This window comes from Schistocerca serialis, chromosome 7 (genome assembly GCF_023864345.2).
Source record: "Schistocerca serialis cubense isolate TAMUIC-IGC-003099 chromosome 7, iqSchSeri2.2, whole genome shotgun sequence".
NCBI lineage: Eukaryota > Metazoa > Arthropoda > Insecta > Orthoptera > Acrididae > Schistocerca > Schistocerca serialis.
Window position 1 is genome coordinate 65,250,734 of NC_064644.1, and position 27,293 is coordinate 65,278,026.

The window sequence follows — 27,293 nt, forward strand, 5'->3', positions numbered from 1 at the left end:
CTTCTGCTACTAAAAATTATTTTAGTTGTGTTTGAAGTCATGGTCCTTCAGCTATTTTAAAACTAAGGTTCCTTTCTTGTCATGTGATAAATTGCTTGAGGCCTTCAGACTAATTTAAGATGTGGCTTTGTTGTTTAAATTTATTTTACCATGAGTTTTAAGTCATGGGTCCTTCAGAGTTTTTTAAAATTAAGGATCTTTGTTTTTCGAGCATCAGACTGGGGCTTCAGCCTAATTGAAAATAAGGCCTTCTGCCTTGTGTTTCTTATTTAATTTTTCATTGAGTCTTATATCATTGGTCTTCAGCCATTTTCAAATTAAGATTGTTGCTTTTCAAGTGTTAGATTTTTGGGCCTTGAGCCAGATTATAGAACGTACTTAACGTGAGGCCTTCTAAATATTGTCTTTGGCGTCTGTATTTTGAGTTTATGGATTTTAGCGATTTTTTTCTAATTAAAGTTGTTGTGCCCTAAAGGCATACGGTAGTGGGGCGTATTCAGCCGATAACTAAGTCGAAGAACTTGTTCTGTAATGTTTGGTCAAATAATAAAGTTATGTGTTGGAGTGTAGCTGATAGCGCTCATTTAGGCCCCTTCCCACAATTCCAACTACCTGTCCGGTCCTGCTGGTTTAGCAAGGCGTAGGGAACTTAACAAACATTAATTTGATCTGTAAGCTGAACTTGATACTTAATGTAGTTCGCGACCCCTAATTTGACGATAAGGACATCAGGAGACTGATCGAGTACTTGAACTAATTGCTGGGTTTATAACTCGTTCAGATGCACCCCCCCCCCCCCCACTCTCCACCCCCTAAGAGGAATGACTCGATCCGGTATATTACAAAAACCCAGAGCATAATTAATGCTCCACAAAAAAATTGTTTCCCTATGTTATGTAAAATACACCTTGTCTTCTTTATGGAGTTGCCATCAAGCAACAAGTCAATGGACAGTTGCTTTTCCAGCGATAGAACTTACGGCCTATGACAACTCATGAACATTCACATTTAAAAAATGGAAATAAGAAACCGAAAATCGTTGTGTCAAGAAACGGGCTATTTTGAGCGGCTTCAACAATATGGTTAAACTGGCACCGATACGAAAAAGTGTATATAATCATGTAATCTTATCAGCCCACACATCATTATTGAAATTCTCATTCTTTGCACAAATTTTGGAACCTTCTAGAGACATAAGATACACGAATGAATAGCTTTATACTTTATCTCGTTGTTGTCGATGGCTCAAAGTCTTGTCTAGGGGTACATTATTGCTGAAATTTCAATTTTATATGTTCTTGAAGACTAAATAACTGATGAATATTTGCCTGTATTATTCCTGAATTTTATTCTTTGTCATATCTTTCAACATCACACCGTTATACATTTTCCACATTCAAAAAAACCAAACATTACATAGTTGGTGACAAACGTAAGAAAACCTGTACTTGCATCAGAGGAATGCGCACCACTACTTATATTCTGCACTACTCACACTATTTCAAAGACTTTACAAAGCTTAAGTGTTTACAGAACAAAAGATGAATCATGGCTAAAATATATCATTATTTTATAAATTAATCCAGAATTTAATTTAATTAGCTTTAGATTGTGCAATTATTAATATGAATTTTAAGTATACCAGAAAATTCGTACTTTCAAGTATTTATAAAAGAAGAGTAATTTTCACTGTTAGTACGTATTGCTTGTAACACATTAATTTCTTTTTTATACGTTTTAGCCTGAAATATAATACATCATATACAAAATCATACGAATTCCTTTAATGAAACAGCTGAAATAATTTTACCCTATACAAGAATCGATAGTATACATGGTATCGGTTGTCTCCATAAAAAAGAGTAATTTTAGAGCAGGGAGATTCTTTACGACCAGAAACCTGTTTTCTCAGCAGCAATCGCCATCCCTACCATGCAGATCTCATTGTTCTGACGAATAGGGACCATCGAGCATTGCGGAAGCTGGTTATAAACAATTACAAGAAATGACTTGTGAGTTAAAAGTGCTCCAGCAGTGCTGCTGGCACAATGACTGTGTGTAGTCAGTTAGAAAGAATGTGGTACGATGGTCAAGCAGCCCCTCATAAGCCACAAATTTCTGCAGGAAATTGTAAGTGACACTTCATGTGGCGTAAAGACTGGAAGGTTGATGACTGAAAGCAAAGTACCAACAGTAAAGTCGGAAATGGTGGTGCTCTGGCATGGGTTAGGCTGTAGTCCTCTTATTGCACTTAAGAGATCGCTAAATGTGGAAGGGTATGGACGTATTTTTCAGCACTGTGTACTGCATACTGTAGGGGAAAAAACTGTTCGAAGGCGATCAATGTATCAGCACGATAACGCACATCGTCACACAGCAGCGTCTGTGAGGCAATGTGTTGTGGACAACAATAACCCTGAAAATGACCTGTCCAGGGTCCCGATCTAAGCCCGATGGAACACCTTTGCGATGGGTTAAGACGTCGACTTGGCTCCAAATTCTCCAACATCACCACCTTTCCCAGTTTCGAGTCTGGAGAAGTACTGGACTGTTATTCCTCCGCAGACATTGGGTCACCTCATTGGAAGCGTCGCCTGCAATGTTCAAGGCGCGACAAAGGCTAACGGTGATTACAGTTCATATTAATGTCCATGAAAAGGTGCCCGGATACTTTTGGCGGGATAGTGTATTTTGTAGGTAGCCATCGCGAGAGCGTTATAAATCTCATAGAAAGTTTGAAGTGTGACACACTTGCAGGTTGACGACAAGCTAAACGGAAGGGGCTGCTCACTAAATTGCGAAATCTGATCTTCGCCGATGATGTAGAGCGTATATTATGACAACCAACTTTCAAATCGCGCAGTGATCACTATTCAAAGATAAGGGAAATCAGAGCTCGTACTGAGGCGTTCAGACAGTCGTTTTTCCCTCGCGCTATCCGCGAGTGGAACAGAACCGGGGGAGGAGGGGGGGCGAGGGGGGGGAGGGGGGGGAGGGAGGGAGGGGAATATGACTTTGGCGCTAATTGTACCTTCCGCCACACACCGCTTGGTGGATAGCGGAGTATATATGTAGATGTAGATGCAACTGTTTTGAGTTTAATTTTGTAAGAAGCTGTGCATCGCATAATTCATCTTTCCTTTTCGTTGAATGTAACAGGAGTTGGCTGCCGCTGCCTAAGGTTCCGGCTGTGTTTTTGGTCTGATAGGTCAGTATATGTTACAAAAATGTGCACAGTAACAGTTACTGAGTTTCACGCACCTTGGAAAAGTTTTCCAGCAAGGCCAATTTGCGGCTGGTATTTTACAGATATGACTGATACTCCATTAATTTAGAATTCTGTGTTGATAATCTGGTGCTCTATATATTGGATACGTAAAGCTGGAAAATGTTAAAAGTACGAAATATATGTTGCAAATAATATGATGATAATAACAAAACAGTTTCAATAAAGCGATATTAGGACGCAGATTACATTTGACATAAAATTGCTGTCGACGAGGCAAGAGCGAAACAAAAAGTGTCACTGTAATTATTCTTCATGATCGGACGGCATATTAATATGACTATGGCATGCTATTCAACCATCGAAAATTTAATAATGTATTCCGATCATTCATCACAGGTCTAATAATTAAAACGGAAAAGTTACGTCAAAAGCTGTAGAGCATGTTCACGTCCCGTGTGTACTGCTTGCTCGTGAAGCAGAGTTACGTGATTACCCGCTGTGGTTATCAGGTTAAGACTCTACACAGACTGCGTATGTACTGCGACAGTCGTATGCTGAAGAAACTGAACTTAAATAACGCAATATATTAAGAACACCGAGAGCCAGCGTGTCAGAGGATACACTTACTACAATGTTTTGAGCCATTTTGCAAGACAGTAATTTCCGAGTACATTAAAGTAAAATATATTTGCTTGCAATGTCTGACCACTCTGATGATGCACACAACATTATTTCTTTCGGCATCTGTACCATTGTGCTAAACTGTAGTGGTTTCGTCATTGTTGTAAACTTTATTCCGAGCAACTGAAGGTCACACTCATCTCCCATAGCCTATCTCGTGAAAATCTCTCCACACCAAGTCTTTGTGCAACTTCTGCAACCTACGAACACTTGAAAATGATCGTTCTGGTCTTGGCCTTACTCTGCAATGTCTATATCCTCCACCACTACTTGATGCCTCAGGATATGACGTATCAGCCTACCCCATATTCTAGTGTTCCTATGGCATAAATCTATATTCTCTCCAATTCGATCCGGTACCTCTTCATAACTTCATATGTTCAGTGCTGTTCTCTAAAGTCGCTTACCAAACACTGTAATCTCTTCTCCCTAATCCCGATAAACACTCTCCTCTTTTCCCAAAACATTTTTCTTTCTATTAACTGTCTGAATTTTATATCATATACACTTCAACCATAGTCAATTTCTCCCCAGAAAGATTCAGCATGTTTCAGTGTCTTCTGAAGACATGGTAATTCCATTCGATTTTCAAACTCCTTTGCAGCCTCTGGCAAAACTGCAATATCCCTGTCAAAATTTTTCTCCCTTTTCCCTTATTCTGTTTGGGTTTCTTTACCGATTGCGTAGAAACGTACGTGTTAAAATAGGGAGTTTTCTTATTGGTAATGCCACGTAGCGCTCTATATGAAAAATCGCTGGCTGTGCTGTGTGCAGTCTGTGGGTAGTTTGCATTGTTGTCTGCCATTGTAGTGTTGGGCAGCGGCAGCTGGATGTGAACAGCGCGTAGCGTTGCGCAGTTGGAGGTGAGCCGCCAGCAGTGGTGGATGTGGGGAGAGAGATGGCGGAGTTTTGAAATTTGTCATGAACTGCTATATATATTATGACTATTATGGTAAATACATTATTTGTTCTCTATCAAAATCTTTCATTTGCTAACTATGCCTATCAGTAGTTAGTGCCTTCAGTAGTTTGAATCATTTATTTAGCTGGCAGTAGTGGCGCTCGCTGTATTGCTGTAGCTAGAGTAACGAAGATTTTTGTGAGGTAAGTGATTTGTGAAAGGTATTGGTTAATGTTAGTCAGGGCCATTCTTTTGTAGGGATTTTTTGAAAGTCAGATTGCGTTGCGCTAAAAAAATATTGTGTGTCAGTTTAAGCACAGTCTTGTACAATTTTTCAAAAGCGGACGTTTCATAAGTCGACCCTTAGCCGAGGATACCTCACTGGAATCTTCTGATTTTTCCTTGTAGTTTGTGTAATTAGTGTAGCTTTTGTTTATTGCTAGCGCGTAATTATAGAGAAAATTTCCTTTGTAGTTGTAGTTTTTCATTGTTGTACAGTAAAACAGTTGTGGCATGCATGTAGATTGGCAGCAAGTATTTCGCAGCAGCGCTTGCAATTAACTAGATATTATTTTCAGTGCTATGTTAATGTGTTCCCCTATTTTTGCTCTTCAAATTGTGTTTTTCTGTGTTGTCGTGTGAAATATTGTGACAATAATGGCGTGTGAAAAACGTAATACTAGGCTTCAAAGTAAACTGAGAAATGACAGTGAAGAGGAAAGCAGTGTGTTAGCTTCGCAGAGTAATGAATTAACTAATGTTCAAAGTAGTAATTTGGTAACTGTGCATAGGGAAATGGCGCGGGCGGCAAACAATGGCGTAGGCAGTGAAACAATTAGTGAACAGGGAAGCATTATCGATCGATCGCTCGGCAACAGCTCGCCTCAGGAATCCGAAATGAGAGCTCACAATTTTGCAAATACTGTAGATTCAGGTTTTGCGTCCTCACCGTTTTCTCAAATAAGTCAAGACACATTTTCTGCTTGTCAAAATGTGAATGTTGCCGGTGCAAATGCACTGCCGAAAAGCGTAGAGGAACAGATTCCAGACACTAATGCATTGTTATTACAGCTAATGCAACAAATGGAACAACACCAGAGACAAACACAGCAAAAGCTTCAAAAGTTAGACACAATGGAACAAAATCTTCAAAAGTTAGGCACAACGCTTGAACAAAATCAGAAACAAATGGGACAAAATCTTCAAAAGTTAGACACAATGGAACAAAATCTTCAAAAGTTAGACACCACACTTGAACAAACACGTGAAGATTTAACTACGGAGTTACATAAAATATAATCGAAATGTCAAAAAGTCTGTAATGACGTAAAAACACAAATTTGTGAGCATTTCCAACCTATTTTTTCGCGTCATGAAAATGCATTACAGAATCACGAAGCAGCCATAAAAGAACTGCAAATTATTGTTCATGAAAATCATGAGACCTTCCAAGCTAAAATTGACTCAGTTGCATCTACCGATTCGGTTACGCAACTTGCAAAAACTCAGCAAAACTTTAAGGACACAGTAGAAGACACATGGAGGAAGTTAGTTCTTTATCAGAGAAAGTAGTTGAATTTTCGGATCAGTTCACTAACTTATCTACAAAGGTAGATGATGATCTGAATGACACAAGACCTGTAGCCATCACTGACACAGAAGAGTATGAACAAATTAAGAAATTCAAACAAAATCAGAATCAAAATAATACGCAATACAAAAGAGAAATCCGGGAAGTACAAGATCAGTTGGCACAAGTAATACAAAAATTTCATATTTCAGAGGACACTGGCGCTCCAACACGGGAAGAGGGACTTAGAAATACGGAACAACCACAAAATAATAACACAGGACACTTCGGAAATTAAGAAAGAAATTGGCAAGGCACACCGAATTTTGAGATGGAACCGCCGAAACGACGTAACAATGACCGACATGCGACTCGCCGACATGATGATTTTGACTATAAGCTGTTCATTACTACACGTAAATTCAAAACATTTTAGAATTCTGGCAACGACATTCATCCACAAGCATGGCTCCATCAATTCTCTCATTGTTTTCCTCCCAACTGGTCGTTAGAGTACAGATTAGAATTTATGTGTGGCTACTTTGAGAATGAACCAGCTGAAAGAATGCGATCGGTCATTCACGATTGTCACAGTGAAGGAGAGTTTTACCATGCGTTCCTCTCAGCATATTGGTCTCCAGCTACACAAGACCGAGTAAAACATAGCATCATGATGATGAAACACTTTGAACAATCTGAATTTTCCAGTCTTGTCAAATATTTTGAAGACATGTTGCACATGAATCAGTACCTGTCAAACCCATACAGCCCCTTAGAACTCATCCTCATTTGCTTAATCAAATTACCTGAACATTTACGACATATTATTTTGGCAGGACGTTGCAAAGACGACATTGAAGCTTTTCAGGGGCTCTTTGAAGAACTGGAAATTGACTCTGACAATCGCGGAACGCGAAAACAGGAACACAACAGTTGCAGATCACATCCGTCACATTTCCGCGATGAAAGAAATAATAACTGTGCGCGACAAGGCTATTCTCACAACACAAATCGTGACCAAAACAGACACCACCCGTATGACAACCGTTGGCAGAGTAGTAATAATTACAGGGAACGATCACCTCTCCACGGTAATGACTACCACAGAGACAATCAGAGAAACAGTCAATATGGGAACCAAAACAATTTGTAAAATTTTTTGTGGGGAGCATGGGGGCTATGTAAGTAGGCTGTTTATGTTTTCTTATTGGTAACGCCACGTAGCGCTCTATATGAAAAATCGCTGGCTGTGCTGTGTGCAGTCTGTGGGTAGTTTGCATTGTTGTCTGCCATTGTAGTGTTGGGCAGCGGCAGCTGGATGTGAACAGCGCGTAGCGTTGCGCAGTTGCAGGTGAGCCGCCAGCAGTGGTGGATGTGGGGAGAGAGATGGCGGATTTTTGACATTTGTCATGAACTGCTATATATATTATGACTGTTATGGCAAATACATTGTTTGTTCTCTATCAAAATCTTTCATTTGCTAACTATGCCTATCAGTAGTTAGTGCCTTCAGTAGTTTGAATCTTTTATTTAGATGGCAGTAGTGGCGCTCGCTGTATTGCTGTAGCTAGAGTAACGAAGATTTTTGTGAGGTAAGTGATTTGTGAAAGGTATTGGTTAATGTTAGTCAGGGCCATTCTTTTGTAGGGATTTTTGAAAGTCAGATTGCGTTGCGCTAAGAAAATATTGTGTGTCAGTTTAAGCACAGTCTTGTACAATTTTTCAAAAGGGGACGTTTCACCCTTTGCACTACTGTGTCTCCGCAATATCTTTTGACTCTTGAAATTGCTGTCTGGTTCTTACGCTATTTACTATTTCGCTCTCTGCAGTTTATCCCTGAAAATTTCAGAATTTCAAAGGATGCATTTTAATTTTTTAAGTCTGGAAATTTTCCTTTATTCAGTCTATCTTGTATGACAAAACGGTAGCATCAGGAGTTCCCAGAACGCTTCTACATTTCTCCAGAACGGAAACTGGTCGTCACCCAGATCGACTTTTATCAGACGTTCCATCGTTTTGTAGATAATCTGTATTAATATTTTGCAACATGGATCATTAACAGGTGGTTCGGTAAAATACTTTTGAGCACTTGCTTTTTTTGCTATTGCGATTATTATACAAGGTTGTTATGCTTTCTAGTGTAGCCTACCAGCGACAACAGTTAAGTCTTAGTTGATTTTTCTTATGACCTTAACAGCTCTGCTCAAATGTCTTATACCTTAGGCACCTCGTTCGGACTAAGGCCTTTTCTGCACTCTGTAAAACTGATCTTAGAGTATAGGACGTCCAGTCTTCTCTTCAACTATTGCCTCTCCCTTTTCGATAATACTGGCAGAAAATTCTTTGTTTTCTTTTATACGATCCTTCAATAAATTGATTTCAGTTTACGATCTTCTCTTCTTTGTTTGGGTCAGATTGGTGGCCTGAGTCCATTGTGTCTACACAGCTACTTGTTCGACACCGGAAGCTTTAGTATTTCTGTATGGGGTAAGTATCTTTCTCACAGTCAAACAAGTCTAGCTTTCCCGCTTTAGCCATTCCAGTTTTCCTTATTTGCACTTTCTGTCAGTATCATTTTTAAGATATTTGTATTCGCTTTTGACTCCATTTTAACAGTCTCCTTTCTTTGTTTAAATTTAAAATCTCGTGTCCCTCTGCTCAGTTACCTCTCTGCTGTCGTTACTATTTCATCTTTCGTAGTTTTCATTCGTCTTGTGTTGTATTTCTGTCATCTGTTTCACTCAGTCGCTGACTGACTTGACGATTGCTGGTTCTTATAACAAGCCTCATTCAGTCTGTTGAATTCTCTACCCTCCTGCAACAGTTTCTTCAACCTTTATGTGGATTTCATTTCTAATAGTTTGTGTCGGAGTTCCTCGAAATGTTTCGCACTTTAAAAATCTGGATTTTAAATAGCTGTAATCTATTCTAAACTTTTAGTTGTATCCACATCGCTTGTACGTTTGTATCATCAAACGACGTGTCAGCGGTGACGACACTGCGGCCGTTAGTACTGCGTACAGTGTGCCGTAGGCGATGACGAGCTAGGTGACGTGCTGCAGATCCTCAATTCAGACGTTACCACTCCTGCCACTAATCACTTACTGTTTCTTAGTTATCGTTTTTGAAAGATTCCAGAATGTTCTTGTATTTCTAATGTTTGTGTACGTAGCAGCTCTCTCATTCCGAGAGGTCAATTCTGTTCCTTTCTGCTCGTACACCGGTGTCCGTAATAAACATGCATTCACTGTTGTTGTATGTCATTGGGAACACTGCTCTCAGATTTGGACTTCATTCTGGTTACGATGTGACGTTTCTGGTAGAGAAGCAAGGTGCTTAGAAACATCTACGTCAAGAGCGCTCCAATTTGGCAGCACAAGAGCTGTCGCATGCACGATTAAAACCGGACACAAGTGTTACATCATTCCTGCATATTCTGCCTGGACATTATGTAGACCAAAGAATTACAAAACAACAGCAAGTCAGCGTCACATCAGGCTTCCACAGAGGTTTTCCGAAGAGGCTGGTGAAACCCGATGAGATGGCTGAAACTATTCGAGATAGTCGCTAAGCACGGTGGGATGAATAATGTATTTGGTCGAAGTGTACATCTGATTTCATCTTACAGCCCAGCAGTGGTTCGAGAACAACGCGGAGAAGCGCAGTAGCTCGGATAAGTTCCAGGCTGAACTGAAGAAATCAACAGAATGTCTTCTTAGAGGAATAAAAACTAAAGAACAGGCCCCTACGACAGGGGAAACGACACACTCCTTGATACTAAATATTAAGGCCCTATGATATATTGTGAATTAGAACATGTCAGAGATTGACAAAATGACTGACAAAATCTCACTCTTAATCGAAGGAGTCGCCGAAGGGATGAATCAAGCTCATCTTGTTAAAAATGTCACAAGAAGAGAGGAACTCATTAAGTGGTGCCAGGCAATTAAGGAAATGCAAAAGAGAGGGGAAAAGTTGTTTCATGCAAAAGAGGTACGACTAAGTACAGAATGTGATACCTATGGCACTGAAAAGACCATCATGTCCTCACCTCTCTCATACGCCAGGCTGTAATGATTTCTGGCGTACTACTTCGATACCCTACCACCTATCAATAACTTATCATTCCTCATGTGCTTTCAACTTAAAATTATCTTTCAGTGGCGATATAGTGTTTGTTTACGTTGTTAGAAAGTCGAATGAAGAGGTTGCAGCAAAGCCGTGCTCTTCAATAATAATCAATAGAAGCTCGACTGAATACAATGAAGTAGCCGATTAATCAGTGACGACGAGAAAAGTAGAGAGATGAATGACAGCCTTCACCTCGCTTTGTACCAAATGTTCGTTGTTTTATGAGCGACATGTTTTAACGCAGTCAAAACAGGAATGTGTCAGACATAAGATCGTACGATGGAAGCAGAACGTAAATGTATCCAGTAATACCAGGTATATTTTCGCTAACTTTGACTTTTGCAGAAGTCAACAAAGCATCTATCCTGTCCAATACACTACTCATTACTCGGAGATATATACCGATATCGAGCCACTAGAATTGCCCTATGCCCATTTGGAGCCAGGTAAGGAGATTTATGGCGATTTTGGAAAAAATTTTCGTTTCACCATAGGATGCAATACATTCAAGAGCGAGAGCGTATCATTATGCACATTACCTCTCCTAAGACACGTCCCTACTTTCTTTAGCGGCGAACCTTGATCTCAACTCCGCTCTGCTCTTTTCCCTGTTCTCACTTACACCTTTCCTAATTGATTTTTTGGAAACTGTTCAATCAGAGGACATACAATCATTTTCTTTACAGTAAATACACATATTTAACCCAGCCGCAGTTCAAAATTTTACTGGCATATCGTCTCATCCAATCACATTTATCAACACTTTCTTAAGGCATTGCCCTTCCTATCTTTTCTATTTCGTTTCTAGGGTGTAGGCCAAGAGAACTTCCTGCTGCAAGGATGGACTGGGGATGACATCGTTCTCATCCACTGCTGATGCCAGATACGTTACGTGTGCATGGCATCAACCATATTTACCCCTTCGCCGACAGCAGATCGTTCATCATACGCGAAGACCTACAAAACCGAAACATCACACTATGAGGAGTTTAAGAAAATCTTATTTCCTGATTTTGCTAGGTTTTGTGTTTCCCGTATAGCTATTGCCATCAGTATGCGCCTAAAAATATTTGTGTGGAGGTTGTCGTCATCGCCAGCAGATGATACCATAATACTTTAGAAGGTTTTATTTCGTGTTTTGGTGTTTTGCGCAATTTTTTTCTAGTTATAGTCACTTCCGTAGGTAAATCAGAGACATATTTTCTTTTTGTTACAATTGAAAACTAGTCTTAAGTATTTATAAGCAAAATGTAAAACTGTTTACTTCTGAAATTCAACAGTTTTGCGCTCTTAAGTGTCTATGTTCGAAGTACAAGTGCGCTGAATTTTGATCAGAGTGTTGGGAGACATGTGGGGACAGCACGGCGGGTACAACAAACGAACTATCATCACCACACACTTCATCAAGCTGTCCAATAATGGTTCACTCCATCAAACAGCTTTTTCTGGCTGAAGATGGTGACGCATGCTGTTCTACACTAGAAAAATATAACTGATTTTATTGAATGCTGATATAACTTTCATAAGGGACGACTATAGACCTAGATCAGACTACGTACCAGTGGAGCGGATAACATTTTTTTCTTATTTGAATATATTCGGTAATGGTTCACTTGAACAACAAACATTTGAGAGGGAGAAGTTTATGTTCGAAATATAATACATTTCCTTCAGGGAGCATGATGAATGTATTCCAGAACGCCATATTATTCCCCATTCTTTTGGCTACGTCCGCCTCCGTAGCGCAGCGATAGTGTTACCGCCTACCACGCAAGGGGACGCGGGATCCCCAGCAGGGGACTGGGTGTTGTATTCTTTCATCATCATCAATACGCAAGTCGTCGAAGTGGCGTCAACTTAAAAGACTTGCAATACGGCGGCCGAACCTAGATGGGCATGTCAAGGCCACTAAATGCCATACGAACATTTCATTTTTCTTTTTGCTACAAATCCTATTTTTCAACATAATCTCCGTTCAATGTGACGGCCTTACGCCACAACACTGGAAGGGCCTGTATGCCCGCGTGGTACTACTCTACCGATCGACGTCAGAGCAAATATCTTAGTTCCAGTCATTCTTGTTCTACCTCCCGCGGAGTTCATCCTTCATTGAGCTAAACATATGATTCGGAAGGTGCGAGATACCGGCTGTATTGTGGATCAGGAAGAGAAATCCAATGAAGCTTTGTGAGCTCCCGTCTGGTGTGGAAACTAGCGTGAGGCCTTGCGATGTGTAAAAAGGTGTATGATTGTGGTTATAACACTCCAGTCTGCTACTGCTGTACCATAACCTTAAATTTGGAGGCAGGTGGTGAAATAAAGCTATCTTGTTCAAGCAGTTATGGTATAACGCAACAGGAATTTTGTTACGTTGACGGTGTTGTACCTAACGGAGGTGGCTTATCGGAAGTGAAAGTCAGAATTGTGTAAATTTTTTAACAATAACAAACAATAATTTACCAATCTACACTGTTCAAAGAATAAGGAAAACGGTCGCCAGCCTGGCTAGGCAAGAGAATGATTGACATTCTTGTTCAAGTATAAAAGTATGAGCAACTTTAACGGACAAACACAACCTATATTTCGCTACACGCGAGAACAATGAAAACTGATACCTGCATATGTTCAGATTGGAAACTGACAGAGCAGAAAAGACTATTTGCATCAATATAACAGATAACATTACACACTATTACTTTTCACACATTTTTACTAGTTGACATAAAATCGTTAATGTAGTTCACTGCAAAATTATGGACTGATCACAGGTTAAGTCTCTCTTAGCATAATACTTTTTTATTTAGAATGAAAGTTAATTGGAATTCACTAACAGGTTACTTCTCACTGTCTTTTGAATAAAGAAATTATTGTTTTCATAAATAGTGGTCTTTCTATTTAATAATTATTTATCATGAGCATAAAAGAATAACATGTGGATCCTATTACACTATTAATATGCACTTTCATTACCCAAAAGAAACAAGTACTTAGCAAGCATGAGTATATAATTTTCCACTATTGAGGTTTTCCACTTTTACTACAGTGAGACACAATGTTGACAAATTAGCAAGAGACTGACTCATCTTTTAAAATTTACTACAGGCAGCACTTTGATGATTAACTAGCAAAACTTTATAAGCCTCAGTTTTAAGAACTTTTAATCTTTAAAAGAAACAGCCAATTGTCTTTATTACCACAATCGTCTACTTTCAAGTTAATGATTAAATAGGTGACTTTGAAACTTCACTAACTTTAAATTGGACTGTTTCCATCACTGAGAGGCTTTCACAAAACTACATTTACTACCTCCCACAATTTCACTAAATCCACAGTAAATCTGAATACTCCCTTCTTACCAAAGATCAAACAACATTATTTATTTAACTATTTGGCTTTGAGGTTTTCATTTTTTCCACAAACTAGGACAATCGGTAATCATAATTCAAATGGAGAGGAACCTGAGAGGTGTTGTGATAGGGAAAAAATCAAGGTAGGTACATGAATTCAGTTATAAGTTACCTTATATTTATGTACACTAAGACATCCAATGAGCTGATCCTTCACTGTACATTACTATAGTGCTCCATTAGGTGGTGGCGATTGCACGTTTTTAGGTGGAATTGCAGGTAGAATTGCTGGACTCGGTAATTTCTTGGTGGCGATGATAGATACCAATTCCAGAATAGTTCCAGCTGTTTATCCATCCATCCGAGGCATTGGAAAGCGGCAGGGAAAACCTCTCTCGGAGCCAGCACAATATACAACTTTTACATGGGCAGTGCACAGTTCTGCAGCTCGTCCCCGACTGCCTCTTGTTCCATCTTTTCTACCTAGGCCAACCACAATTTGCCCATGCTACTAAGTTCCGTTCCCGAGGGGAACCACACTATCTTTTACACACAGGATAACTAAGAACCCTAAGTGAGAATCAGCAGTTTACATAACAGCAACCAAACACATTAAATAAAACAGAACATTTGAGATTTCTACAAAAAATTATTCACACAGAAATTACAATTACACTCCTGGAAATTGAAATAAGAACACCGTGAATTCATTGTCCCAGGAAGGGGAAACTTTATTGACACATTCCTGAGGTCAGATACATCACATGATCACACTGACAGAACCACAGGCACATAGACACACGCAACAGAGCATGCACAATGTCGGCACTAATACAGTGTATATCCACCTTTCGCAGCAATGCAGGCTGCTATTCTCCCATGGAGACGATCGTAGAGATGCTGGATGTAGTCCTGTGGAACGGCTTGCCATGCCATTTCCACCTGGCGCCTCAGTTGGACCAGCGTTCGTGCTGGACGTACAGACCGCGTGAGACGACGCTTCATCCAGTCCCAAACATGCTCAATGGGGGACAGATCCGGAGATCTTGCTGGCCAGGGTAGTTGACTTACACCTTCTAGAGCACGTTGGGTGGCACGGGATACATGCGGACGTGCATTGTCCTGTTGGAACAGCAAGTTCCCTTGCCTGTCTAGGAATGGTAGAACGATGGGTTCGATGACGGTTTAGATGTACCGTGCACTATTCAGTGTCCCCTCGACGATCACCAGTGGTGTACGGCCAGTGTAGGAGATCGCTCCCCACGCCATGATGCCGGGTGTTGGCCCTGTGTGCCTCGGTCGTATGCAGTCCTGATTGTGGCGCTCACCTGCACGGCGCCAAACACGCATACGACCATCATTGGCACCAAGGCAGAAGCGACTCCCATCGCTGAAGACGACACGTCTCCATTCGTCCCTCCATTCACGCCTGTCGCGACACCACTGGAGGCGGGCTGCACGATGTTGGGGCGTGAGCGGAAGACGGCCTAACGGTGTGCGGGAGCGTAGCCCAGCTTCATGGAGACGGTTGCGAATGGTCCTCGCCGATACCCCAGGAGCAACAGTGTCCCTAATTTGCTGGGAAGTGGCGGTGCGGTCCGCTACGGCACTGCGTAGGATCCTACGGTCTTGGCGTGCATCCGTGCGTCGCTGCGGTCCGGTCCCAGGTCGACGGGCACGTGCACCTTCCGCCGACCACTGGCGACAACATCGATGTACTGTGGAGACCTCACGCCCCACGTGTTGAGCAATTCGGCGGTACATCCACCCGGCCTCCCGCATGCCCACTATACGCCCTCGCTCAAAGTCCGTCAACTGCACATACGGTTCACGTCCACGCTGTCGCGGCATGCTACCAGTGTTAAAGACTGCGATGGAGCTCCGTATGCCACGACAAACTGGCTGACACTGACGGCGGCGGTGCACAAATGCTGCGCAGCTAGCGCCATTCGACGGCCAACACCGCGGTTCCTGGTGTGTCCGCTGTGCCGTGCGTGTGATCATTGCTTGTACAGCCCTCTCGCAGTGTCCGGAGCAAGTATGGTGGGTCTGACACACCGGTGTCAATGTGTTCTTTTTTCCATTTCCAGGAGTGTATATACAGTAAGTTTTGTTCCCTCCAAATGGGACAAAGAATTTAAATGACAGATATGCTACACTGCATAGAATCAAACCACGACATCAAAGTTTTAACAAAGAAAGGAGTATACAATTTTATGTTATCGATTCCAACAAATTTACAGATACTCAATGTTATTAACAATAAACCAAAGCAAAAGGCAAATTAAATCTGTACAGCATTAGAACTATGGTGTTACATGGTCCGTTGATGAATTCGAATGAGAGTGTCCACACGACCCACCATGTAGAGGTCCCAGCCTTTGCAGCCTGCCGGCACGCGGGATACTGGGCCGAGTTGCACGACCTCGCTGTGACGGTGGCAGACGATTCGCCCAACGTCTCACCACGCTTTTGCGCTCTTGCAGGTCTCTTTAGTAGCAACTCAGGATGCGTGGCAGGTGATAATCACGGTATTTTTACTGTCAGTTTAACATTTCCATCACAGATCTATAACACTTGCAGCAATACCCTCGTCCACGTCCAGAAGACTAGAGAAAATTTGAAATAAAATAAAACATGTAATCAGTTTCATTTGATTGCACTTTACATTTGTGAAAAGTTAACTAGTATCTTTCAAGCAACACACAAAGCTGAAGTGGAAGCACAGAGATCCTGGCTAACGTACGATAACAGACAACGGTATGCCATAATCTCTGAACTAAATAAACAGCCACAGAATTTCTACCGAAAGACAGTAATTTACTTCAACAGTCCTACAAAGCAACGATATATCATAGAAAAAGCAGAACAGATAACTAAGCAAGAAACAGCAGAAGAACAGAAATCACAAAAAGGAAATCATGCTTCTCTTGAGACAACAACTACAGGAGAATGTACATGCACACACGCACACACACACACACATACACACGCGCACGCGCGCGCACACACACACACACACACACACACACACACACACACACAAACACACACACACACACACACAGTCAATACATCGATTTGACACGTCACCCAACAACAATAAATCTTACTTACGTACAACTCAGTGCAGAGGAAACGTAATTGTTATAGGAAAATCTTACATACAACATCAGCAAGGACTAATCAACAAATGCAGCCATTAAAAACATCAAAGCAGAAACAGAACATATTGTAGCACAAGATGGAAAAAGAAAGCCATGATATAAATACAGAACTAATCAGAGATTCGACAGTAAAGAAAGTAAATGTCTTCATCAAATACAAGGAATCCCATAGAAATGAACAGGAGATAACGAAGAAACACTTACAATTAAGTCAATAAAGAAAAAAAAACGCAGCCGGCCGGTGAGGCCGTGCGCTTCTAGGCGCTTTAGCTTGGAACCGTGTGACCGCTACGGTCGGAGGTTAGAATCCAGCCTCGGGCATGGAAGTGTGTGATGTCCTTAGGTTAGTTCGGTTTAAGTAGTTCTAAGTTCTAGGGGACTGATGACCACACATGTTGAGTCCCATAGTGCTCAGAGCCACTAGAACAATTTTTGAAAAAGAAGCAGCTGTAGTGCACATAGATGTACAGGAATTTATGAATCGAACAAAGACAGGCTATAAAAAGTCTTAAAAACTGAAGTCTTGCTCAGTATTAGATTTCAAATGAAACTGAAAAACATTAAAATGTCATAAGCTGCCAGGCAAAACAGAAAAAAAACATAAAAAATATTCAGCAACACCGGTGCTCAGGCATCAGCTTAAAGCACACAAAAACAATATCCCCTTGTAACCAACTATTAATTTCAAGAATGTTCCCATATACCACATTTCACCAATTTCTAACTGAACATTACGAACTAGAGAACAAGAGAACTATACAAAACTTTTACAATAATACGAGACATGTACATCCCACCAATTAAAACTATAATTTCCAATCGATCTTCAGGTCATGTACACTTTAATCCTACTTGGTGACATTATCAGCATTTTAGAGGAACATCTGGTAGGTAACCCATAAATCCCAAATACCACTACAAAGAATTTAAAGTGACCGGATTGTTATATTTACAGAGGAAAGGATTCCAATGGGAAGCCCAGTCTGATACATACTATCAAGTATCTTAATGAATCAGAATGAAAATACCTCGTTTGCAGAAATAATAGAAACAAAAAGATGCTGATACATGACAAGATAGGCAAACCAAAAGAATTTTTAACTGTTTACAAAAGAACTGAAAATTCATGAAGTTACAGGAAGATGAATACAGTGCAGTAATTCATAAATATACACTGAGGAGCCGAAGAAACTGAGACACCTCCCTAATATCGTGTAGGACCACCACGAGCACGCAGAAGTGGCGCTACACGACGTTGAATGGTCTCGATTAATGTCTGAAGTAGTGCTGGAGGGAAGTGACACTGTGAATTTGCAGGACTGTCCATAAATCCATAACAGTACGAGGAGGTGGAGATCTCTTGTGAAGAGTAAGTTGCAAGGCATCCCCAATATTCTCAATATTGTTTATGTCTGGGGAGTCTGGTGGGCAGCAGAAGTGTTTAAACTTAGGGGAGTGTTCCTAGAGCCACTCTGTATCAATTCTGGACGTATGGGCTGTCGCATGGACATGATTGGATGCAGGTGACCATACAAGATGGTTACGTACGTGTCACACGTCAGAGTGGTATCTACATGTATCAGGGGCCCTATATCACTCGAACTGCACACGCCCTACACCATTACGGAGCCTCCACCAGCTAGAACTGACCCCTGCTGACGTGCAGGATCCGTGGACGCATGAGATTGTCTCCACATCCGTACACGTCCATCCGCTCGGTACAATTTAAAGCGAGACTCGTCCGACCAGGTAACATGTTTCCAGTCATGAACAGAACAATGTCGGTGATGACGCCGCACGGGGTAGCCGCGCGGTCTGACGCACGTTGCCACGGACCGCGCGGCTCAAACCGTCGGAGGTTCGAGTCCACCCTCTTGCCTGGGTGTGTGTGGTGTACTTAGCGTAAGTTAGTTTAAGTTAGATTACGTCGTGTGTAAGCCTAGGAACCGATGACTTCAGCAATTTGGTCCCATAGGAACTTACCACAAATTTTCAATTTCGGTGTTGACGGGCCCAGGCGAGGCGTAAAGCTTTGTGCCGTACAGTCATCAAGGGTACACGAGTGGGCCTTCGGTTTCTAATGCCCAGGTCGATGACGTTTCGTTGAATGGTTCACACGCTGACACTTATTGATGGCTCAGCATTGAAATCTGCAGCAATTAGCGAAAGGGTTTCACTACTGTCACTTTGAGCGATTCTCTTCAGTCGTCCTTGGCCAGCTCTTGCAGAATATTTATGGCTGCCACGGAGATGCTGTGTCTCATCGCTCGTGCGCCGACTATAACAGCACGTTCAAACTCACTTAAATCTTGATAACCTGACATTGTAACAGCAGTAACCGATCTAACAACTGTGCCAGACACTTATTGTCTTATACAGGCGTTGCCGACCGCAACGCCATATTCTGCCTGTATATATATCTCCGTATTTCGGTAAGCACGCCTGTTATAGTTTCTTTGGCACTTCAGTGTATGAACTAACAATTAACAGCTGCAAGTCTGCCGATATGTGGATGACTGCAAGAAATTTTAATATCGGACACAGAAAACACATAAGGACACTGAAGAGTGTATGTAAGTGTGTGCGCCCATTCCACACATGCTGAATGTATTGTAGCAGGCCGAAGTGGCCGTGCGGTTAAAGGCGCTGCAGTCTGGAACCGCAAGACCGCTACGGTCGCAGGTTCGAATCCTGCCTCGGGCATGGATGTTTGCGATGTCCTTAGGTTAGTTAGGTTTAACTAGTTCTAAGTTCTAGGGGACTAATGACCTCAGCAGTTGAGTCCCATAGTGGTCAGAACCATTTGAACCATTTTTTTGAATATATTGTAGCAAAATCTCTTCACTATAGTGCAATAAGAATAAAAATTACACGTCTATGGCTTAATAACCAAAGACAGTAATGCTCACTGTCCAGAACGGGTAGTTAACACAGAGGGGCATGAGGTAAGAGAGTAAGAAAGGAAAAGGAAAGGAATATGACATTCTTTCAGATTATGCCGCACACAGAAAATAGCGCCAAGTGAATCCATAAGCATAAATGGTCAGCTCACATCTTTGTAATATGAGAAATAAAACACATGTTAATATGCAGCTGTCAGCATGACTTGGAGTCAGTGGAATTTACACTACGGGGTGTCTGGATGGAATGACATAGTATTCACACCAACCAACCTCTCTATAATCACACGCTCAGAAAGTCTGGACTTATCAAAACTCTTGCTGACTAAGCCTATACACCCAAAATTAACACTGGCCCAAGACATCACTGACGAAGCTTATATACCCAAACTTAACACTGGCCCGAGACATCACACGCTTACTGTAACGATGAGGGAGATGGAGAGAAGAGAAGGAAACCGATGGGACGTGCGTGCCATCATGAGCGAAGCGGTAAAACCGAGATGAATTGACGGAAAAAAATCGCAACACCAATAAAGAGTTGCACGACATAAATGAAAGTCTGTATGCGTGTTCCTACGTCTGAATGACGATGTCAATTCAGATTTCGCGCCAGTCTCATAAGAGTGGTACTAGCTGCCTTACTATGAGCCAGAAAGTCAGGTTTATTTAAATACACGCTGTAACGGTCGTAAGCTTTTGTTACCCTTCAAATTGGACGCAGTGAGTTGTTAGTCAAGAATGCTTTTAAGACGACAACGACACCATTATAAACACCTAACTGAGTTTGAACGTTCTCGTGTAATATTACTACGAGGAGTTTGATGTTACTTCTGCAGTACTGCAGAAAGAATTGGTAGGAATATAGCCACTGTACATGATTGCTGGTACAGGTGCTCACGAGAATGTGTGGTCGCAATGATATGAGTCTCTGGATGGCTTCGTGGCACTACCGAGAGGAAAGTCCATCAAGTTCGGCGTATAGCTCTGTCTCATCGTCTGCATCTACAGCAGCAATTTGAGCAGCATTTCGCATCACCGTTGCACAACGAACTGTTAGAAATCGGTTATTTTAAAAACATCGAAGAGCCAGATGTCCTGTAGCGTGTGTTTTACTGACCCCAAACCACGATCACTTACGATCTCAGTAGTGTCAAGCGAGAACTCAAGTCAGGGCTGTGTGGACGTCTGTTGTGTTTTCTAATGAAAGCTGATTCTGCCCCAGTGACAGTGACGACCGTGCGGCGGTTAGAAGGAGGTCAACTGGAGACCTGCACTGTCTTTGTGCTAGACACTCTGGGCCTACACCTGGAGTTATGGTCTGGGGTGCGGTTTCGTGTGACAGCGGAAGCAGACTCGGGGTCACGCGACGCACCCTGACCGAAAAGCTGTACGTGAGTCTGGTGATTAGATCTGTCGTGCATCCATTCTTGAACAGCATTCCACAGAGCGATTTCCAACAGGATAACGCTCGCCTATATACCGCAGTTATCACTTAGCACGCTCAAAAACTGGCGACATATTGCGCTGCCTTCCTCGATCACCAGATCTGTCTCCAATCGAGAAAATATGGAACAAAATCGGTCAACAACTCCAACGTCATCCACAAACAGCATTTACCACTCCTATATTGACCGACCAAGTGCCACAAGCATGGAACTCCATCCCAAAAATCCGGCGTCCTGCACCTGTACAACACATTACATGCATGCATGTTTGCATACAATGTTCTGTATGCTACACCAGTTTTTAATGTACCAACACTTCACATTTGCAATGGCTTATCTCGCGCTTACATTAGCATGTAATCTTGTAGTTTTAATCACTTAAATATGTTACCTGGACAAAGGTATTCACAAAGTTTCATAGCTTTACGTTAATTAACTTTTTGTGTTACAGTTTCCTTCCGTCTTTGTGTATGCTTAGTTAGCATGCTGCCTACAAGTCAAGACTTCAGCGTTTGACGAAACGGTTGCAGTGCTCGGAGTGCTCGGACGGGTTTTCAAGCTTCAATTGTAATGTAATGGTTTGGATCGTGCTTTAGGTATTGAACGTCCGTTTTCCGGAATTAGGCTTTGTTTAAATAATTTGTCCTTTTACGCCCAAGAACATTAGTGTTATATTTATCATCTATTGCAGTTACTATCCCTCCCTTTCCTGTAATTCTTCTTTATTGACTAAATTGTTAGTGTTTCTCTACCACCTTCCGGTTTGTCGCTATGGGTATTCTAGCTTTTGATCTGCCGTTCTCTGATTAGACCTAATTTTAATCATTGTTTCGGTTTCTTGTTATTGTGGTAGAAAACGTTCTGTTTTGGTTACGGTTTTCTAATGGGTGTAAATATTGGTCTGCTCTTATAATGTTATATATAAGATTTCCGTCTAACACATATGTCTCACTTCATTCAATTTTATATCAAAGAGAATTATTATTGTTGGGTTAAATATGTGTTGGAAGTCTTTGGATGTGTGTGTGTGGGTGGGTGTCCGCGCGTGCGTGCTAGAGAGAGAGAAGGGACAGATTGCATTTTCGTGCTGTTGTTCTCTCTTGAGGACAATAACTTATTTCTTTGTTAGTTTATTTTGACGTTTTCTTAGTTATGGGTTTTACTTTGTCTGTCAACTGCCGTAACAGATGCAAATTGTATATTGTTTTGGTTTAGTTTTGTTTTTGGGCAGACTGTTGCTTGTTTCCATTGCTCAACCAAGATGTCTGTCCTTCTGGTTTGGCTTTATGTGCTGCTTGAAAGTCAAACATAATCTTGAGTCAAATGATACTGATTATGCATTTATAATTTCAAATTGTTTATTGCCGTCTGGAGTTAGATGAAGGCCTTTGTGCACGTTGTAGGGTTGTGCTTGAAGTTCCTGACAGGAAGTAATGGTATTATAAATATTTGCAGCGAATCTAGTTCGGCTGCTACTTCAATTACGCTTACCGAATGTATATAACGGCAAATATTATCTTCTCGTGTGGAACATAGCCTCAAACAGACCCAAAATCAAAACTTATAAATGCTGAATTAGCACTCAGTGACGTCAAATATATTTTTATAGTGTAGATAATCATGCACATTCACCTGCTCCCCATCTGTGGTTGGTGGATTTCACCATTCCTGACAAACTTCTAAAAATTTGGCGTTATGGTACCTCGTTTTTTATTTCCACCGTTCCTTGAACGATATCTGCAAACACAAATGCTTCCTCGCATCGAAGACGATTCTGGCACTAAAATTCAGTTTGTTTTACTTGGAATATAACAGCTTAAAACCTCAAAAGTGTAGCATATAATTCACTAAGCGTTTCACTTTTTGTTCACAAGTACTTTCCAATGTAACATTACCTTCAATAAACAACAATAGGTTATTAGTTTAACCGTAAAGATAACAGTAATCTGGGAATGGTGGCTGGCGTATGGCACTATTCCTGAACGGATTCTAAAAGCATCCCTTGAACATTTTTATAAATTGCCGGTTCTGCCAGCCCAATATCATATCATCTTCAATCAGAACATTTTACTTCGAATATTGTGACTTAATGCAGTGAAACTGTAGTACTTACTAATGAAACAAACAGTTTTAAACTGTGCTCACAAATACCTAAAATTCACATTTACAATTATCAAAACAAAAACAGATTATGATGCAGCTGTGGAAATCATTTCACTTGAAAAACAATTTCCTCCATAAACGCGAGAATACGAAATTTAGCCTACTAAATTATTATTGTACAAACTGTTGACGGTGTCCACAAATGTGCTAAGGCACATGTTGCTCGCGTAAGCTATATTGGAAACAGAAAAAACTAACGAAATAAGACAATGACAGCTTCTTTAAGTATTCGTGATATATTTCTGCTTTTTGGATTTCGGGTGCGGAAAACGGACTACCGTTAGCGATTGTGTGAATGTGGCAACTCCATGCATTGCGATCACCAATGGATGAGAATGATATCATGTCCCACCCACCGTTGATGTCGGAAGCTCTCTGACTGGACTGTTTCCAGAAATAAGATACAAAAGGTTGGAAGGACCGATGGTTAAGAAAAAACTGAGAAATGTGATTGGATGAGATAATATGGCGTTAGAGTATTGAGCTGTAACTGGGCTAAATATGCCTGAAGAAAATGGTTAGAAGTCCTCTGAACGCTCTATTTCCAAGAAACGAAATAGAAAAGGTGGAGGCAAGGAGTGCAGAAATGGCGGAGAGCCAGGATTATGATTTGGGAAAGGAAGGGTCTGGTGCTGCTTATGAGAGGGGTGGTCATATCTAGCGATGCCCCTGTATGTAGGCATCCAGAACACCAGTGTTCAAATCTGAGTCAAAATCGGCATAGTCCTCCCATGACCCCAATTCGTTATTGCCCTAGTTTCATAGCTCAAATTGGCATATACCCCCACTCTCACTCAAGCCGATGTAGCGACATACTGTCGTGAATAAGAGAACAATAATAACCATTATTATCGACAGCGTCTTTTGAAAAATTGACGAAAATCGCAATGTTTACGCTATTTTTTAACTTTTCAAATTTAAGCAATTGTTACTGATATCTGCACATACACCTGCAGTTATTCAAGTCAGTGCAAACTTTTGACCTCAAAGAATATTCCTACGGATGTCTATGGACATGAGAACCCACTCAGATTTCGACTTGTAGTTCTGAGTATATCTCTACAACTGCAAACAGTAATATTCCTGCAGTAATCTGTGGAGAGCAGAATCCACTCGGATTTAGACTTACAGTTCTGAATATGTGTGTGTAGATTAAACCAGTAGTCATTTTAAACAAATCGATATGTGCAGAATCCGTGAATTTTTTAGTTCACTTAATGCATAAATTAATAGATAAATTTAGATAATACCTCAGATAATGTCGAGTTACATACTAAAAATATAAATTAAAATAAACAGTATGTGCAGACGCTAATTAATCAAATAAAGTAGTGCTAGTCTTGTGGTGATTGTCATACGAAATATGTATAACGTCGAGAACTTCAAGACACGACGTCAGACCGACTCACAAGCTGACTTGTAGCACACTGGCATCACATGGGTGTGCCTCGTAACGCATCCACTCTTTGTTGTGTTCCTGGTCTATCGTGTATCACGTGTTCGGGATTAGGTTATAGCTCCACTGTAGGCTTAGTGGCTTACAGTCGGTCTGTCTGGTGTCTTGTACTAACTGTTGTTTTATCATTGTGAGATCTGTTTGAAATCTGATTCCGTATCTCAGTGGTGCAATAAAAGTTGCAAATTCATTGGCAAGGAAAAGTAATCTTACATGTCACTTGAAAGGAACGATTAGACTAGCTCGTGTTTTTCGTCCAGCCTTGAGACACAAAGTTTGGGCTGGAGCCACAACCGTGCAGCAGCTGATTATTCTGTAGTAGAGTTCGATGACGTGTGGTTTGCGACAGGGGTGTTACACGAAGTATTAAACTGGCTGCTTGTTCGTTTGATGGACGTGCTTAGTTGCGTCGACACCCTGTGATGCTCTCTGTTTGCTTTGAGTATTATTGTCGTGATTTTGATATTACTTGGACACGTCCGCAAAATTTATGTCAAGTCGACTTTTCCTGTTCGGTATGTGGCTTGAGCATTGTCGATGTGTGTTTTAGCTGGCTCGAAGGAGCGAGATCCTTGCTGGTTGTGTTATATGAACATTCGGTATACCTGTCCGTGCATATTTATTAGGTTCTGCCCTTGCGTTCCATTAGCAACAACGGACATGCGTTCGTTGTCGTAGTCGTTTACTTCTGCTAGTGATTCTCTTCAGCACCGACTGTCCTACAGCGAGAACTGTTCTAATTTCTTTGTGATAAACTCGTCTAGAGCGCTGGTTACTACACAAGTTCAAAATCATCGTACAATATGCGTCAGATGAGTATGTGCCAAGCAAGATCGTAAGCAATGGCAAAGAGCCACCATGGTACAACAACCGAGTTAGAAAACTGCTGCGGAAGCAAAGGGAACTTCACAGCGAACATAGACATAGCCAAAGCCTTGCGGACAAACAAAAATTACCCGAAGCGAAATCTAGTGTGAGGAGTGCTATGCGAGAGGCCTTCAATGAATTCGAAAGTAAAGTTCTATGTGTTGACATGGCAGAAAATCCTAAGAAATTTTGGTCTTATGTCAAAGCGGTTGTTGTTGTGGTCTTCAGTCCTGAGACTGGTTTGATGCAGCTCTCCATGCTACCCTATCCTGTGCAAGCTTCATCATCTAACAGTACTTACTGCAACCCACATCTTTCTGAATATGCTTAGTGTATTCATCTCTTGGTCTCCCTCTACGATTTTTACCTTCCACACTGCCCTCCAATGCTAAATTTTTGATCCCTTGATGCCTCAGAACAGGTCCTACTAACCGGTCCCTCCTTTTTGTCAAGTTGTTCCACATACTCCTCTTCTCCCCAATTCTATTCAACACTTCATCATTAGTTATGTGATCTACCCATCTAATCTTCAGAATTCCTCCGTAGCACCACATTTCGAAAGCTTCTATTTTCTTCTTTTCCAAACTATTTATCGTCCATGTTTCACTTCCATACATGGCTACACTCCATAGAAATACTTTCAGAAACGACTTCCTGACACTTAAATCTATACTCTATGTTAACAAATTTGTCTTCTTCAGAAACGCTTTCCTTGCCATTCCCAGTCTACATTTTATATCCTCTCTACTTCGACAATCATCACTTAATTTGCTCCCCAAATAGCAAAACTCCTTTACTACTTTAAGTGTCCTGTATCCTAATCTAATTCCCTCAGCATCACCGGACTTAATTCGACCACATTCCATTATGCTCGTTTTGCTTTAGTTGATGTTCATCTTATATCCTCCTTTCAAGACAATGTCCATTCCTTTCAACTGCTCTTCCAAGTCCTCTGCTGTCTCTGACTGAATTACGATGCCATCGGCGAACCTCAAAGTTTTTATTTCTTCTCCATGGATTTTAATACCTACTCCGAATTTTTCTTTTGTTTCCTTTACTGCTTGCTCAATATATTGATTGAATAACATCGGGGAGAGGCTACAACCCTGTCTCACTCCCTTCCCAACCACCGCTTCCCTTTCACGTCCCTCGACTCTTATAACTGCCATCTGCTTTCTGTACAAATTGGTCAAAGCGGTGGGTGGATCAAAACAAAATGTCCAGACACTTTGTGACCAAAATGGCACTGAAACAGAAGATAACAGACTAAAGGCCGAAATGCTAAATGTCTTTTTCCAAAGCTGTTTCACAGAGGAAGACTGCACTGTAGTTCTTTCTCTAGATTGTGGCACAGATGACAAAATGGTAGATATCGATAAGACGACAGAGGGATAGAGAAACAATTAAAATCGCTCAAAAGAGGAAAGGTCGCT